Below are 17,825 nucleotides of genomic sequence, written 5' to 3'. Positions count from 1 at the left end.
CCACATCACTCACTCCAATCATCATAGCCAGAATCTTCCAATCTCTCTCCTCACCTTCTTCACATTCCCTACTTCTTCATACGTGATCAAATCTCCCTCTGTATCCCTTTTATAAAGAGGATACGTAAGAACACATTTAGGGTCCACCTAGGTAATCCAGTATAATCGCGTATCTCAAGATCCTTAACATAATTACATCTGCAAAGATTCCTTTTCTATGTATGACAGCATGCACAGGTTCTGGGGATTAGGACATGGACATATCTTTGAGGGCCATTACTTAGCCTACCACATTGGCTGTATCCTCAACATCTCTAAATTCCCCCTAAATTGTTGTTGTTAGGTGCCGTTGAGTGGGCTCTGACTCATAGCAAACCTACACACAATGGAACGAAACACTGCCAGGTCCTGCTCCATCCTTACAATCATTGCTATGGTTAAGCTTGTTGTTGCAGCCACTGTGTCAATCCACCTCGTTGAGGGTCTTCCTCTTTTCCTGTACTTTGCCAAGCATGATGTCTTTCTCCAGGGCCTGATCCCTCCTGACAACATGTCCAAAGTATGTAAGATGCACACTCGCTATCCTTGCTTCTAAGCAGCATTCTGGTTGAACTTCTTCCAAGACAGATCTGTTCTTTCTTTTGGCAGTCCATGGTATATTCAATATTCTTCGCCAACACCACAATTCAAAGGCATCAATTCTTCTTTGATCTTCCTTATTCATTATCCAGGTTTCACATAGATATGATGCAATTGAAAATACCATGGTTGGGGTCAGGTGCACCTTAGTCTTCAGGGTGACATCTTTGCTCTTCAACACTTTGAAGAGGTCCTTTGCAGCAGACTTCCCCAGTGCAATGCGTCTTTTGATTTCTTGACTGCTGCTTCCATGGCTGTTGATTGTGGATCCAAGTAAAATGAAATCCTTGACAACTTCAATCTTTTCTCCATTTATCATGAAGTTGCTCATTGGTCCAGTTGTGGGGATTTTTGTTTTCTTTATGTTGAGGTGTTATCCATACTGAAGGTTGTGGTCTTTGATCTTCATTAGCAAATGCTTCAAGTCCTCTTCACTTTCAGCAAGCAAGGTTGTGTCATCTGCATAACACAGGCTGTTAATGAGTCTTCCTCCAATCCTGATGCCCCGTTCTTCTTCATACAGTCCAGCTTCTGTGGCTATTTCCTCAGCATACAGATTGAATAGGTATGGTGAAAGGATACAACCCTGACACACAGCTTTCCTGACTTTAAACCAGTCAGTATCCCCTTGTTCTGTCTGAACAACTGCCTCTTCATCTATGTAAAGGTTCCTCACGAGCACAATTAAGTGTTCTGGAATTCCCATTCTTCGCAATGTTATCCATAGTTTGTTATGATCCATACAGTCGAATGCCTTTGCATAGTCAGTAAAACACAGGTAAACATCCTTCTGGTATTCTCTGCTTTCAGCCAGAATCCATCTGACATCAGCAGTGATATACCTGGTTCCACGTCCTCTTCTGAAACCAGCCTGAATTTCTGGCAGCTCCCTGTCAATATACTCCTGCAGCCGTTTTTGAATGATCTTCAGCAAAATTTTGCTTGCGTGTGACATTAATGATATTGTTCTATAATTTCTACATTCAGTTGGATCACCTTTCTGGGGAATAGGCTTAAATATGGATCTTTTCCAGTCAGTTGTCCAGGAAGCTGTCTTCCATATTTCTTGGGATAGACAAGTGAGCACCTCCAGCGCTGCATCTGTTTGTTGAAACATCTCAATTTATATTCCATCAATTCCTGGAGCCTTGTTTTTCGCCAATGCCTTCAAAGCAGCTTCAACTTCTTCGTTCAGCACCATCGGTTCCTGATCATATGCCACCTCTTGAAATGGTTGAACATCGGCTAATTTTTTTTGGTGTAATGACTCTGTGTATTCCTTCCATCTTCTTTTGATGCTTCCTGCATCATTTAATATTTTCCCCATAGAATCTTTCACTATTGCAACTTGAGGCTTGAATTTTTTCTTAAGTTCTTTCAGCTTGAGAAATGCCCAGCATGCTCTTCCCTTTTGGCTTTCTATCTCCAGCTCTTTGCAGATGTCATTATAATACTTTGTCTCCTCAAGCCGCCCTTTGAAATCTTCTGTTCAGTTCTTTCACTTCATCATTTCTTCCTTTTGTTTTAACTGCTCAACGCTCAAGAGCAAGTTTCAGAGTCTCCTCTGACATCCATCTTGGTCTTTTCTTTCTTTCCTGTCTTTTCAGTGACTTCTTGCTTTCTTCATGGATGATGTCCTTCATGTCATTCCACAACTCATCTGGTCTGCGGTCACTAGTGTTCAATGCGTCAAATCTATTCTTGACATAGTCTCTAAATTCAGACGGGATATACTCAAGGTCATATTTTGGCTCTCGTGGATTTGCTCTGATTTTCTTCAGTTTCAGCTTGAACTTGCCTATGTGCAACTGATGGTCTCTTCCACAGTCGGCCCCTAGCCTTATTCTGACTGATGATACTGAGCTTTTCTATCGTCTCTTTCCACAGATGTAGTCAATTTGATTCCTCTGTGTTCCATCTGGCGAGGCCCATGTGTACAGTCATTGTTTATGCTGGTGAAAGAAGGTATTTACAATGAAGTAGTCGTTGGTCTTGCAAAATTCTATGATTTGATCTCTGGCATTGTTTCCATCACCAAAGCCATATTTTCCAACTACCGATCCTTCATCTTTGTTTCCAGCTTTTCGCATTGGAATCACCAGTAATTATCACTGCGCCCTGATTGCATGTTCAGTCAATTTCAGACTGCAGCAGCTGATAAAAATCTTCTATTTCTTCATCTTTGGCCTTAGTGGCTGGTTCGTAAATTTGAATAATAGTCATATTAACCGATCTTCCTTGTAGGAGTATGGATATTATCCTATCACTGATAGTGTTGTACTTCAGGATAGATCTTGAAATTAGCCATTGTGAATTTTTCGTTTTTGCATTCTTCTTCAACATGTTTATATATTTCAACCTGGGCTGATTCTCAGGGTAAACAATTAAATATAAACATACAGAGTGGGGAAGAGAGGGAAGGAGAGATGCAGTGGTTAGCACTTGGCTACTAACCAAAATGTTGGCAGTTTGAACCCACAAGCTACTCCATGGAAGAAAGATGCAGCAATCTCATTTTGGAAAGATTTGCAGCCTTGGAAACCCTATGGGGCAGTTCTGCTCTGTCCTATAGGGGGTCTATGAGTTGGAATCAGCTCAACGGCAATAGGTTTGGTTTTGGTTTTCAATCTAAAAAGATAAGGACTATTGAGAATACAATAATTCCGTGAGTGTTCAACATCTGTCTGATATGCTAAACACTACCCTTTTGCTCCTTCGAAAAGATGAAACGTATTGCTGGAGGTTGAAGGAAGGAATTTGAGACAAACATTCATCAGGTCTCATGGACCATTTCTATTTTAGGAAATAGAAGTATAAAATGTACTCTTTGAGAGAACCCCTGACTGAGCAGGAGAGCAGTGGGATGCAGACCCCAAATTCTCATAAGACCAGACTTAATGGTCTGGCTGAGACTAGAAGGATCCCAGTGGTCATGGCCCCCAGACCTTCTGTTGCCCCAGGACAGGAACCATTCCCAAAGCCAACTCTTCAGACATGGATTGGACTGGACAATGGGTTGGAGAGGGATGCTGGTGAAGAGTGAGCTTCTTGGATCAGGTGGACACTTGAGACTATGTTGACATCTCCTGCCTGGAGGGGAGATGAGAGGGTGGAGGGGATTAGAAGCTGGTGAAATGGACACAAAAAGAGAGAGTGGAGGGAGAGAGCGGGCTGTCTCATTGTGGGGAGAGTAATTGGGAGTACGTAGCAAGGCATATATGGGTTTTTGTGTGAGAGGCTGACTTGATTTGTAAACTTTCGCTTAAAGCACAATAAAAATTATTTTTTAAAAAAATGTACTCTTTGTCAAAACCTACAACATGAATGAAACTTCACCCTACATAGGTACAGTGCCTAACACAAGTACTGGCCAGTTTTTGCCAAGGCATTACCTTTACAGAGGAGAAAACAAAAATATCCCTGTACCAGAACAGTGTCCAGCACATTATTGTGCTATTACGTGCCATTGAGTCAGTTCCAACTCATATCAACCCTATGTACAACAGAATAAAACACTACCCGGTCCTTCGCCATCCTCACAATCATCGCTACCCTTGAGCCCATCTTTACAGACACTGCATCAATCTATATCATCGAGGGTTTTCCTCTCTTTCACTGACCCTCTACTTTAACGTGCATGAGGTTCTCCACCAGGGACTGGTCTCTCCTGATAACATGTCCAAAATACATGAGACAAAATCTTGCAATTCTTGCTTCTAAGGAGCGTGCGGGCTGTACATCTTACAAGGCAGATTTGTTTGTTCTTCTGGCAGTCCATGGTATATTCACTATTCTTCAAAAACACCATAATTTAAGGCATCAATTCTTTCTTGGTCTTCCTTATTCATTGTCCAGTTTTTGCATGCATATGAGGTGATTGAAAATACTAAGGCTTGGGTCAGGCACACCTTCATCCTCAAAGTGACATCTTTGCTTTAAAGAGGTTTTTCAAAGCAGATTTGGCCAATGCAGTACATCATTTGATTTCTTTTTTTTTTTTTTAACTCTACGTTAGATTGGAAATCCTGGCAGTGTAGTGGTTAAGTGCTACGGCTGCTAACCAAGAGGTTGGCAGTTCGAATCCATCAGCTGCTCCTTGAAAACCCCATGGGGCAGTTCTACTCTGTCCTATAGGGTCGCTATGAGTCGGAATCAACTCGACGGCAGTGGGTTTGGTTTTGGTTTGGTATTTTAGATGAAGGTTTATGGAGCGAACTAGTTTCTCACTGAACAATTAATACACATATTGTTTGCCAACCCTACGACATGTTTTCACTCTCCCCTTTTGTACCTTGGATTCCCCATTACCAGCTTTCCTGTCCCCTCCTGCCTTCTCATCCTTGTACCTAGGTTGGTGTGCCCATTTAGTCTCGTTTTGTTTTTTGTACTTGCCTATAGGGTCACTACGAGTCGGAATCGACACGACGGCAGTGGGCTTAGGTTTTTTTCTGGGGTAATCTTTGGCTGAAGGGTGAACCTCAGGGGTGACATCATTACTGAGCTATAAGGGTGTTCGGGAGCCATACTCTCAGGGTTTCTTCAGTCTCTAACAGACCAGTAAGCCTGGTCGTTTTTAAAATTTTTTTCTTTTTCGTGAGTTAGAATTTTGTTCTACATTTTTCCCCAACTCTGTTGTGATCCCTGTCAGAGCATTGGTTGTGGTAGCCGGGCACCTCCTAGCTGTGCTGGACTCGGTTTGACAGAGGCTGTGGTAGTTGTGGTCCATCAGTCCTTTGAACTAATCTTTCTCTTGTGTCTTTGGTTTTCTTTATTCTCCCTGGCTCCAGATGGAGTGAGACCAGTGGAGTATCTTAGATGGCCACTCACAAGCTTTAAAGACCCCAGACGCTACTTAACCAAAGTAGAATGTAAAACATTTTCTTTATAAACTATGTTATGCCAATTGAGCTAAATGTTCCCTGAGACCATGGTTCCCACAGCCCTCAGCCCAATAATTTGGTTCCTCAGGGAGTCTGGATGTGTCTTTGGAGCTTCCATGGCCTTGCCTTGTACAAGTTGTGTTGGCTTCCCCAGTATTGTGTACTGTCTTACCCTTCACCAGAGTTTTCACTTATCTATTGTCTATTTAGTGTTTTTCCATCCTCACCCTTACCCTCCCTTGTAACCATCAAAGGTTCTTTTTGTGTGCAAACCTTTTCATGAGTTTTTATAGTAGTAGTCTCATACAACACTTGTCCTTTTGTAATTGACTGATTTCACTCAGCAAATGCCCTTCAGATTCATCCATGTTGTGAGACGCTTCACAGATTCATCGCTGTTCTTTACCTTTGTGTAGTATTCCACTGGGTGTATGTACCTTAGTTGGTCTATCCATTCCTCTTTTGATGGGCATCTAGGTTGTTTCCATCTTTTTGCTATCTTGAACAATGCTGCAGTGAACATGGATGTGCATATGTCTATTTGTGTGACAACTCTTCTTTCTCTAGGATCTATTCCTTTGAGTGGGATTGCTGGTTCATATGGTATTTCTATTTCTAGCTTTCTAAGGAAGGGCCATATTGTTTTCCAAAATGATTGTACCATTTTGCATTCCCACCAGCAGTGCATAAGCGTTCCAATCTCCCTGCAGCCTCTCCAACATTTGTTGTTTTCTATTTTTTTGATTCATGCCAGTAATGCCAGGGTGAGATGGTATCTCCTTGTGGTTTTGATTTGCATTTCTCTTATGGCTAGTAGTAGCAAACATTTCCTCATGGGTCTGTTAGCCGCTTTATTGTCTTCTTTGGTGAAGTGTCAGTTCATATCCTTTTGTGCATTTTTTAATTGGATTATTTGTCTTTTTGTTGTAGAGGTGTTGGATTTTCCTGTAGATTTTAGAGATTAGAGCTTTGTCAGTTTTGTCATAGCCAAAATTTTTTTTTCCCAGTCTGTAGATTCTCTTTTTACTCTTTTGGTAAAGTCTTTTGATGAGTGTGTTTAATTTTTAGAAGATCCCAGTTATCTAGCTTATCTTCTGGAGTTTGTGTGCTGTTAGTTAAGGTTTGTACTCTGTTAATGTCGTGCATTAGGGCCTCTAGCATTGATCTTGTTTTTTCTTCTGTGATCTCTATACTTTTTGGCTTTATATTTAGGTCTTTGATCCATTTTGAATTAGTTGTTGTGTATGGTGTGAGATATGGGTCCAGTTTCATTTTTTTGCAGGTGGACTTCCAGTTTTGCCAGCACCATTTTTTGAAAAGACTGTCTTTTCCCCATTTGATGGACTTTGGGCCCTTGTCGAAGATCAGGTGACTGTAGGTGGCTGGATTTACATCTGGGTTCTCAATTCTGTTCCACTGGTCAATGTATCTGTTGTTGTACCAGTACTAGGCTCTTTTGACTACCGTAACTGTATAGTAGGTTCTTAGGTCCGGTAGCATGAGTCCTCCTACTTTATTCTTCTTCTTCAATAGTGTTTTACTTATGGGGGGCCTCTTTCATTTCCACATAAAGTTAATGATTAGTTTTTCCATCTCTTTAAAGAATGCTGTTGGTATTTAGATTGAGATTGCATCGTATTTGTAGATTGCTTTAATAGAATTGACTTTTTCACAATGTTGAGTCTACCTATCCATGACCATGGTATGCTTTTCCATTTACCTAGTTCTCTTTTGGTTCTTGCAGTAGTGTTTTCTAGTTTTCTTTGTATAGGTCTTTCACATCCCTGGTTAGATTTATTCCTAAGCACTTTATTTTTTTAGGGGCTATTATAAATGGTATGGTTTTCCTGATTTCCTTTTTGTTGTTCTCTTTATTGGTGTATAGGAATCCAACTGATTTTTTATGTTTATCTTGTATCCTGCTATTCTGCTGAAACTCTGTTAGTTCCAGTAGTTTTCTCTTGGAGTCTTTTGAGTTTTCTATGTATAGTATCTTATCACCTGCAAATAGGAACAGTTTTACTTCTTCATTACCAGTTTGGAAGCCCTTTATTTCTTTTTCTTGCCTTATTGATCTAGAGAAGACTTCCTGCACAATGCTAAATAGGAGTCTTGATAAATGGCATCCTTGTCTTACTCCTGTTCTTCAGGGGAATGTTTTCAGCCTCTCTCCATTAAGAATGATGTTGATGGTTGGTTTTGTATAGAGGTCCTTTATTATGCTGAGGAATTTCCCTTCTATACCCATTTTAACGAGAGCTTTTATCAGGAATGAGTGTTGGACTTCATCAAATGCCTTTTCTGTGTTCATTGAAATGATCATGTGATTCTGTTATTTATGTGGTAGATTATGTTGATTGATTTCTAATGTTAAACTATCCTTACATACCTGGTATGAGTCCCACTTGGTCTTGGTGTATTATTTTTTGATATGATGCTAAATTCTATTGGCTAGAATTTTGTTGAGAATTTTTGCATCTATGTTCATGAGAGATGTTGGTTGGTTTTTAATTTTTTTTTTTTTTTTTGTGGTACCTTTGCCTGGTTTTGGTATCAGGGTTATGCTGGCTTCATAGAATGAATTTGTAAGTGTCCCTTCCTTTTCTATGCACTGAAATAGTTTCAGTGGTACTGTTGTAAGCTCTCCTCTGAATGTTTGGTAGAATTCTCCAGTGAAGCCATCTGGGGCAGAGTTTTTTTTTTTTTTTTTTTGGTTGTTGGGAGGTTTTTTTGTTTTTTGTTTTTTTAATTACCTTTTCAATCTCTTCTCTTGTTATGGGTCTGTTCAGGTTTTCAACTTCAGTTTGTGTTAGTTTAGGTAGGTAGTGTGTTTCTAGAAATTTGTTCATTTCCTCTAGGTTTTCAAATTTGTTGGTGTGGTTTTTTTTATACTTTTTCATAGTACTGTGTTATGATCCTTTTTATTTCCATTGCATCTGTTGTAATGTCCCCCATTTCATTTCTTATTTGGGTTATTTGTGTCATCTCCTGTTTCTCTTTTGTCAGTTTGACCAGTGGTTTGTCGATTTTGTTGATCCTTTCCCAGAACCAACCTTTGGTTTTGTTGATTCTTTCTATTGTTCTCCTATTCTCTATTTCATTTATTTCTACTCTGATCTTTATTATTTCCTTTCTTCTGGGGGTGTGGGCTTCTTTTGCTGTTCTTTTTCTATTTGTTTGAGTTGTGTAGTTGATATTTTGTTTTTTTCCCTTTCTTCTTCTTTTGATATGTGCATTTATTGCTATAGATTGACCTCTGAGAACTGCCTTTGCTGTGTTCCAAAGGTTTTGGTATGATGTGTTTTCATTCTCACTTGATTCTAGAAATTTCTTGATTCCATCTTTGCTTTCTTCTATTACCAGTGGTTTTTAAGCAGGGTATTGTTCGGTTTCCACGTATATCTTTTTTTTTCCCCTGCTCATCCTGTTGTTACTGTCTACTTTGATGGCATCATGATCAGAGAAGATATTTTGTATTATCTCAGTGTTTTGGATTTTATTGAGGGTTGCTTTGTGGCCTAAGATGTGGTCTATTCTGGAACACATTCCATGTGTGTGGTTACCTTTTCTTAAAAACTGAATCCCTTTTCTTGTGACTGAAAATTGTTTTAGCCAGACTCCCAGCTTCTTCGCCTCACCACCTTCCCAACAGTGCCCACCTTTAGCCCTCTGCCATGTCATTTACCCAAGCAAGGAATGATATCTAAGCACGTATACCAGCAACCAAAAGAGGAACGTGTATCCTAGGTTCTGACTAGGTATTAAAACTAATGAAGTTCAAAGAAAGAAACTAGGGGCTAAAGATAAATCTTATTATATTAACAGATGCTTTGGGCTGCATAATTTCAGTGCAAAATCTTTTGCAGCTTCAAAATCTGTTGACAAATTGTGTTATTGTTGTTGTTAGTTACCATCAAGTCAGCTCAGACTCACAGTGACCCCATACTCAACAGAACAAAATGCTGCCTAGTTCTGCACCATCTTCACCATTGTTGGTATGCTCAAGTCCATTGTTGTGGCCACTGTGTATTTTGAGTGCCTTCCAACTTAGGAAGCTCATCTTGCAGCATTATACCAGACAATGTTATGTTTTGATCCATAGCGTTTTCGTTGGCTAATTTTCTGAAACCCTGGTGGCATAGTGGTTAAGAGGTCTGCTGCTAACCAAAAATTCCACAGTTTGAATCCACCAGGTGATTCTTGGAAACCCTATGGGGAAGCTCTATTCTGTCTGCTAGGGTCACTATGAATCAGAATCAACTTGACAGTAATGGGCTTTTTTTTTTTTTTTTTTCTGTAGTAGATCGCCAGGTGTTTCTTCCTGGTCTGTTTTAGTTTTAGACAAATCTTAGCAGTGATAAGATGTAATGGTAAGAAGGGGAAAGGCAGTAGCCATTATTCAGCACCCAGTTTGTGCCAAAACTTTATGTTCTCCTTATTCGCGCAACAGCAACAACTGCTATTTTGCAGATAAAGAAACTGAAGCTCAGCTTGTTTAGGGACACTGCTGATGAATGCCAGAGATAGGATTCAAGCCTTTACTTGTCTGGGGCCAAAGTCCATGATCTGATTACTGGCTCCACTGCTTCCCAGCCATCACGGCGCTCTTAGTGCTATGTGCTTGAGGCACTAGGGAGAACACAATGCCAGAGAGATCAAAGATGCCATCCCTGCCCTCCAAGACATTAAGATATAGTAGAGGAGACTGGACTTATTCACAAAAAAAGATTAGAACACAGTGTGTGACTAGACCGATATTCATCTGTCTCTACCTGCTCTATGAGGGTTCGTTCCCCACACTTTTTTTTTCTTCAAGATTTCTTTTTAAAAAAGAAAAGGAAGCTGACTCTGAAATGCTAAAAATTCTAACCAAATCAAATTCGTATCCCAACAGATAGCTCCATTCCATCCTTTAAGAAAATTCAGAGCACTTTTTCTAGATTTTTCCTTTGCCTTTTTTATGTCCTATTTTTAATTAACTGTACACATTCATAAATCAGTTAACAAGTTCAGAATTTCCCACATAGCTGTCCCTATGTAGCATCATTCACTCCTGTTTCAGAACATTTAGTATAACAAGCTGAAAGGCAAGTATAGTTTTGTTCTAAAGAATACAAAGGGAATTTTATCTAAATCTTCATCTTCCTCAAAAGCTGAATTAATTAATTCACTGATATTCCACCAGGAGCATAAGAATAAAAGATATGGGTTGGAAACAAAGGCATAAAGTGAAAATATTTTTTCAGCAGGAATTAGCAAGCACCGTGAGAGGAAATAAAAAATAAGTCAGATACAGAAAGTAAGCAGATGGCACTGAGGTGATGAAACCCCAATCCTGCATTTGTTTCCCCAGATTTGGAAGCTCTTGGGTGCTGTGTCGTAGGTGTGTCTACACACAGGATGGCCTGTCCTACCTACCCTGACAGTGCTCACTTATCACAGAACTGAAACGTCTATTAATTTGGTCCACGTTTCTTGCCACCATCTATGTCCTAGAAATTCTTTGCTGTTTTTCTTCCCTTTTTGTTTGTCTAGAATTTACTCATTACTCCTTCACCCTTTCATCCAAATTTTGGCCCTCCTTTTTGATGAAAACTTCAGTCTTAGTTACCTAGTGCTGCCATACAAAAAATACGACAAGTGGGTGGCTTTAAAGAACAGAAATTTATTTTCTCACATTTCCGGAGGATAGAGGTAGAATTCAGGGCATGGCTGTAAGGGGAGGTCCTTTGTCTATTTCAGCTTCAAGTCACTTCAGCAATCCTCCGCATTCTTTGGCATCTGTCTTCTCTCTGTGTGCATCTACATGTCTATTTTACTCTTTTTACAACTCAGAATTGATTAGTTTTAGGACCCACCCTACTTAGGTATGACATGATTAACATACCAAAGAAAACCATATTTCCAAACAGGATCACATTCACAGGTATAGGGGCAAGGGCTCCAATACATATTTTGGGGGATTATAATTCAACCCATAACATCTTCCTAAGGAGTATAACCCACATTTATTATTTTCCCTTTTGGGGGATCTCTACATAACCCCCATTAGCAATAACCATATAGTCTCTATCCCACCGTGGTCTAATTACTACATGTGTATGTCTTAAGTCCCAAATATATCATAAGCCTTTGAGAGTGAAAACTGATTTGTACAAGCCTCTGTCATCCAAGTAATGCTAGGCACAAGTCTTTCCTTAATAAACATTGCTAATTGATAAGAACCAGTGTGCTGTTTCATAATTTAAAATGATCTGTGGCAGAATCGGAAACCCTGGTGGCACAGTGGTTAAGTGCAACGGCTGCCAACCTGAAGGTCAGCAGTTCGAATCCACCAGGTGCTACTTGGAAACCCTATGAGGCAGTTCTACTCTGTCCTACAGGGTCACTATGAGACAAAATCAACTTGACCGCACTGGGTTTGGTTTGGTTTTGGTGGCAGTAGAAATATATCAGCATTAGCGAAGCAAGATTTCTGCACTTGGACTTTGACTTCACTTTTCTTCCCATTTAATATGACTATATGCTTCTCAGCATACATATGACTGTACATATTCTGAGCAAATAATCTGAGGAGCTGGATTATAGAAAAAAGAACTTGGCATCAGGATTGGAGGACGACTCATTAATAACCTCCAATATGCAAATGACACAACTTTGCTTGCTGAAAGTGAAGAGGACTTGAAGCACTTATTGACAAAAATCAAAGACTACAGCCTTCAGTATAGGTTACGCTTCAACATAAAGAAAATGAAAATCCTCACAACTGGACCATTAAGCAACATCATGATAAACAGAGAAAAGATGGAAGTTGCCAAGGATTTCATTCTTCTTGGATCCAAAATCCATGCCCATGGAAACAGCAGTCAAGTAATCAAAGGATGTATTGTGTTGGGAAAATCTGCTTCAAAGACCTCTTTAACGTGTTAAAAAAGTAAAGATGTCACTTTGAGGACTAAGGTGCACCTGACCCAAGCCATAGTATTTCATTCACCACTTATGCATGCGAAACCTGAACAATGAAGAAGGAGGACCAAAGAAGAATTGACACCCTTGAATTATGGTGTTGGTGAAGAATATTGAATATACAATGGACTGCCAGAAGAACAAACAGATCTGTCTTGGAAGAAGTACAAACAGAATGCTCCTTAGAAGTAAGAATGGTGAGACTTTGTCTCATGTACTGTGGACATGTTATCAGGAAGGACCAGTCCCTGGAGAAAGACATCATGCTTAGTAAAGTAGAGAGTCAGCAAAAAAGAAGACCCTCAACAAGATGGATTGACACAGTGGCTACAACAATGGGCTCAAATATAGCAACAATTGTGAGGAAGGCGTGGGACCAGGCAACATTTTGTTCTGTTGTATACAGGATTGCTGTGAGTTGGAACGGATTCTATGGCACCTAACGAAACAAACAATATATTTCTCTCCTCCACCCCTCATGAGGAATTTAAAGCATGTTGTCATCATAAGATTCTTTGGCTAACAATAAAAATAATAATACCTTTCCAAAACTTCCCAAACAGGGTCAGAAGGCATGACATTCCTTTCCCACAGAGGTCATCATTTAAACAACACATGGTAGTCATACAGGTGTTACAGCCAAGACAACACTTGCTAGGGAGAGATGCTTGAGCTAGGTTCATAAGCATGGTGACCAACCTGTCTGAGCCTCTATTCTAAACCTTTATTCTAAGCTTCTATTATAATCATAACCAAGTTATGTATGATTAACTTTAACTAACTACAGGCCAGTGGTTCTCAACCAAGGTGATTTTGCTCCCCCCCCCCCCCCCCCGCCGCCAGTGGTCATATGGCAGTGTCTATAGGCATTTTGGTTCATTGTAACTGGGCGGGGGAGAGTGCTACTGCAATCTAATGAGTTAGAGGCCAGGGATACCATTAAACATTCTGCAATGCACAGGACAGCCCCCACTCCCCAACAAAGAATCATTCAGACCCAAAAGTCAAAATGTTTAGAAACTCTACTGTAGATTATTCTGCAGCTGATATTCCGGTCTTACCTTAGGCATTCTTGCTTAATTGCAATATGGAGCAAGGATTGGCCAAACAAAGAGAGTGTTTCTTAATGCTTTTTTCATTATTCAGTCTCCCTTGCCCCAGGAGCTTTTTAGAACATTTTTTCCTAATTGTTTCCCCTATGAAATTTTAATGCCACAGATACACTACGTATTTGTTTATGTACTATATGTGTATCTGTATGCTACATGCTCTGATGAAATGCTATGGCTTAGTGACAGGGCAACAAACAAATATTTTAGTAGAGAATAAGCTAGTGTTTTATATAAGATTGTAAATAACTTTTAAATGCAAGTATAGCTCCTGCATTTCTTTTTAAAATATTTATTGGAGCATTTGAAAAGTTTTAAGTGTTTTCTATTTGTTTTTAAGGATTTATGACTAAGAATTTAAAAATTTTTTTAAGGATAAGTTGTTTTCACCCTCCAAAAATCAATTTTCCTGCCCCTTATGAGCAATGATTGCCCCCATTGAGAATGCATGAACCCTAATCAGTCACATTCTGATTAAGAAAAACAAAACTGAAAATCATCAAGACATATAGTCAAACTCTCCAAAACCAAAGACAAAGAAAGGCTTCTGATAGCAGCCAGGAAAAACGAAAGATCACCTATAAAGGGGAACCAATGAGAACAACCTCTGACTGCTAGGCAAAAACCATGCAGGCAATGAGGTAATAGGATGAAATATATAAAACCCTGAAAGAAAAAAATTGCCACAAAGAATTATATACCCAGCAAAATTGTCCCTCAAATACAATGGCAAAATTAGAACATTTCCAGATCAGCAGAAATTAAGGGAATTTGTAAAAGCCAAGTCAGCCTTACAAGAAATATTAAAGGGAGTTCTACATTCAGAGAACCAACAACATAAGACAACAACCTGAGATTAAAGACATGACAGCATCAGCTAGATACCAACCCAGATAAAGAATTCTCAAAAACAAAACAATGCTAAAAGACTGAAAATAGGGAATCAGAAACGTCAATCTGTAAACAATGACAATTTCAAAACAAAAAAGGAAGAATAAATGGTGTATTTGTAGAACTTCCATATGCAGAGGAAGGCAAAGTGATATCAAGAAATAAAAGACTGCTTTAAATTTAGGAAAACAAAGGGTAACCACAAAGAAAATCAACAGACCTACTCATCAAAAGAAAAAAGCCATAACAACACAGTAAACACAAAATGAACAACAATAAAGGAAATGAAAATCCATAAACAAAAATAACTCAGCACAAAGTGGAACAAAGAAATCACCAACACCACACACACACACACACACACACACACACAAGCATAATAAAATGTCAGCAGTGAACTTATACCTATTCAGTAATCACACTGAATGTAAATGGATTAAATGCACCAGTAAAGAGAAGGAGAGTGACAGAATGGATTTAAAAAAAAAACACAATCCATCAATGCTGTCTACAAGAGACACAAAGATATGCACAAACTAAAAATCAAAGGATGGAAAAAAATATAGCAAGCAAGCAATAACCAAAAAAGAGCAGGAGTGGCAATATTAATCTCTGACAAAATAAACTTTGAGACAAAATTTACCATAAAAGACAAGGAAGGACATTATATAATGATTAAAGGGTCAATCCATCAAGATGACATAACCATAATAAATATATACACACCCAATGACAGGGCTCCAAAATACATAAAACAAATTCTAACAGCATTAAAAAGAGAAATAGACAATTCTACAATAACAGTAGGAGACTTTAACATACCACTTTTGGCGAAGGACAAAACAACTAGAAAGAAATGCAACAAAGATACAGAAGATCTAAAAACCACAATAAAATGATTTGAACTCATAGACATGTGTGGTAGCAAAGTACATATTCTCTTCCAATGCACATGGAACATTCACCAGAATAAATCACATTTTAGGCCGCAAAGCAAGCCTCAATAAATTCAAAAACATCAGAATAATACAAAATATTTTCTCTGACCATAACTCCATAAAAGTAGAAATCAATAACAGGAAGGACAAGGGAAAAGAAAATCAAATACATGGAAACTGAATAATACCTTGCTTAAAAACCACTGAGGAAATGAACAAGTCAAAGGTGAAATAAAAAAATTCCTAGAATCAACAAATATTGCATGACACCACTATTTTAAGAACTCAGGAAAAGGTTTAAACACAGAAGAAAACATTCTTTGATGGTTATGAGGGTGAGGAGGGAGGGAGAGGAGAATTCGCTAACTAGATAGTAGACGAGAATCATCTTAGGTGAAGGGAAAGACAATACACCATACAGGGGAAGTTGGCACAACTGGACTAAACCGAAAGCTAAAAAGTTTCCTGAACACAGCCAAACACTTTGAGGAACAGAGTAGCAGGGGCTGGGGTCTGAGGACCATGGTTTCAGGGGACATCTAGGTCAACTGGCATAAAAAAGTTTATTAAGAAAACGTTCCGCATCCCACTTTGGTGAGTGGTGTCTGGAATCTTAAAAGCTTACCAGCAGCTCTCTAAGATGCATCAATTGGTCCCAACCCACTTGGAACAAAGGAGAATGAAGAACGCCAAAGACATAAGGAAAATATTAGCCCAAGAGATAAAAAGGGCCACATAAACCAGAGACTCCATCAGCTTGAGACCAGAAGAACTAGATGGTACCTGGCTATCACCAATGACCACACTGACAGGGAACACAACAGAGAGTCCCCTGACAAAGCAGGAGAAAAGCGTGGTGCAGAACTCAAATTCACATAAAAAGACCAGACTTCATGGCCTGACTGAGACTGGAGGAACCCTCAAAGCCATGTCCCCTGGGTGGTCTGTTAACCCAGAACTAAAACCATTTCCGAAGCCCACTCTTCAAAGATTAGTCTGGACTATAAAACACAAAATAATACTAGTGAAGAGTGTGCCTTAGTTCAAGCAGATACTCGAGATCAAATGGGTGGCTCTTGTCCAGAGGCAGGATGAGAAGGCGGAAAGGGACAGGAGCTGGTTGTATGGACACAGAAGACCTGGGATGGAAAGGAGGAGTATGCTGCCACATTATAGGGATTGTAGTTAGTGTCACATGACATTATGTGTATAGATTTTTGTATTAGAAGTTGACTTGAGCTGTAAATTTTCACCTAAGCCACAATAAAAAAAATTTTTAAAAGAAAGATAATTCAAAATGCAGAATCACATCAGTCTAGCAATTCTTAGCCAATTGGTGAAAAGGTGAAGCTTTCAAAGATTTTACCCATTTTGTGATGCTATACAGATGGATGATTCCATAAAGTTCCTTGGATTCAGGCAGATATTAGCTCCACTTCTCACTTTTCCCTTTTTGAATATATGCTGAATAAAACTTTCTTTTTGCTAAAAAAACAAACAAACAAAAATACCTAGAATCAAGTGAAAATTAAAACACCACATACAAAACCTTTGGGACACAGCAAAAGCAGTACTCAGAGGGCAACTCATAGCTACAAATGCACACATCAAAAAAGAAGAAAGGGCAAAAATCAAAGCACTAACCCTACAACTCAAACAAACAGAGAGCAGCAAAAGAAGCCCCTAGTCACCAGAAGAAAGGAAATAATTAAGATTAAAAATAAAGAATAGAAAAAGTCAACCAAACTAGAAGCTGGTTCTTTGAAGGGATCAAATTGACAAAATTGACCAAAATTGGCCAAATTGACAAAAGAACAACAAGAGAAGATGCAAATAACCCAGATAAGAAACGAGATGGGTGACATTACAACACAATCAACTGAAATAAAAAGGACCATAACAGAAAACTGAAAAACATACTTTGACAAATTTGAAAACCTAGAGGAAATAGACAAATTTCTAGAAACACACTACCTACCTAAACTAACACAAACTGAAAGTCTGAACAGACCCACAGCAAAAAAAGAAATTGTTGAGGTAATTAAAAAAAAAATCCCAACTAAAAAAGCCCTGGCCTGGATGGATTCACTGGAGAATTCTGCCAAAGATTCAGAGAAGAGCTCACACCAATACTACTCAAACTATTTCAGAGCCTAAAAAAAAAGGGAAGGAATTCCCCCGAACTCATTCTATGAAGCCACCATAACCCTCATGCCAAAGCCAGGCAAAGAGACTGCCAAAAAAAAAAAAAAAATGACAGAACAATATCTCTCCTGAATATAGATGCAAAAATTCTCAACAAAATTCTAGTCAATAGAATTCAACAACACATCAAAAAAATAATACGTCACGACCAAATGGGATTCATACCAGGTATGAAAGAATGATTTAACATTAGAAAA

The sequence above is a fragment of the Elephas maximus genome, chromosome 3 (genome assembly GCF_024166365.1).
Source record: "Elephas maximus indicus isolate mEleMax1 chromosome 3, mEleMax1 primary haplotype, whole genome shotgun sequence".
Lineage (NCBI taxonomy): Eukaryota > Metazoa > Chordata > Mammalia > Proboscidea > Elephantidae > Elephas > Elephas maximus.
Note: the sequence above shows the minus strand (reverse complement) of the source record.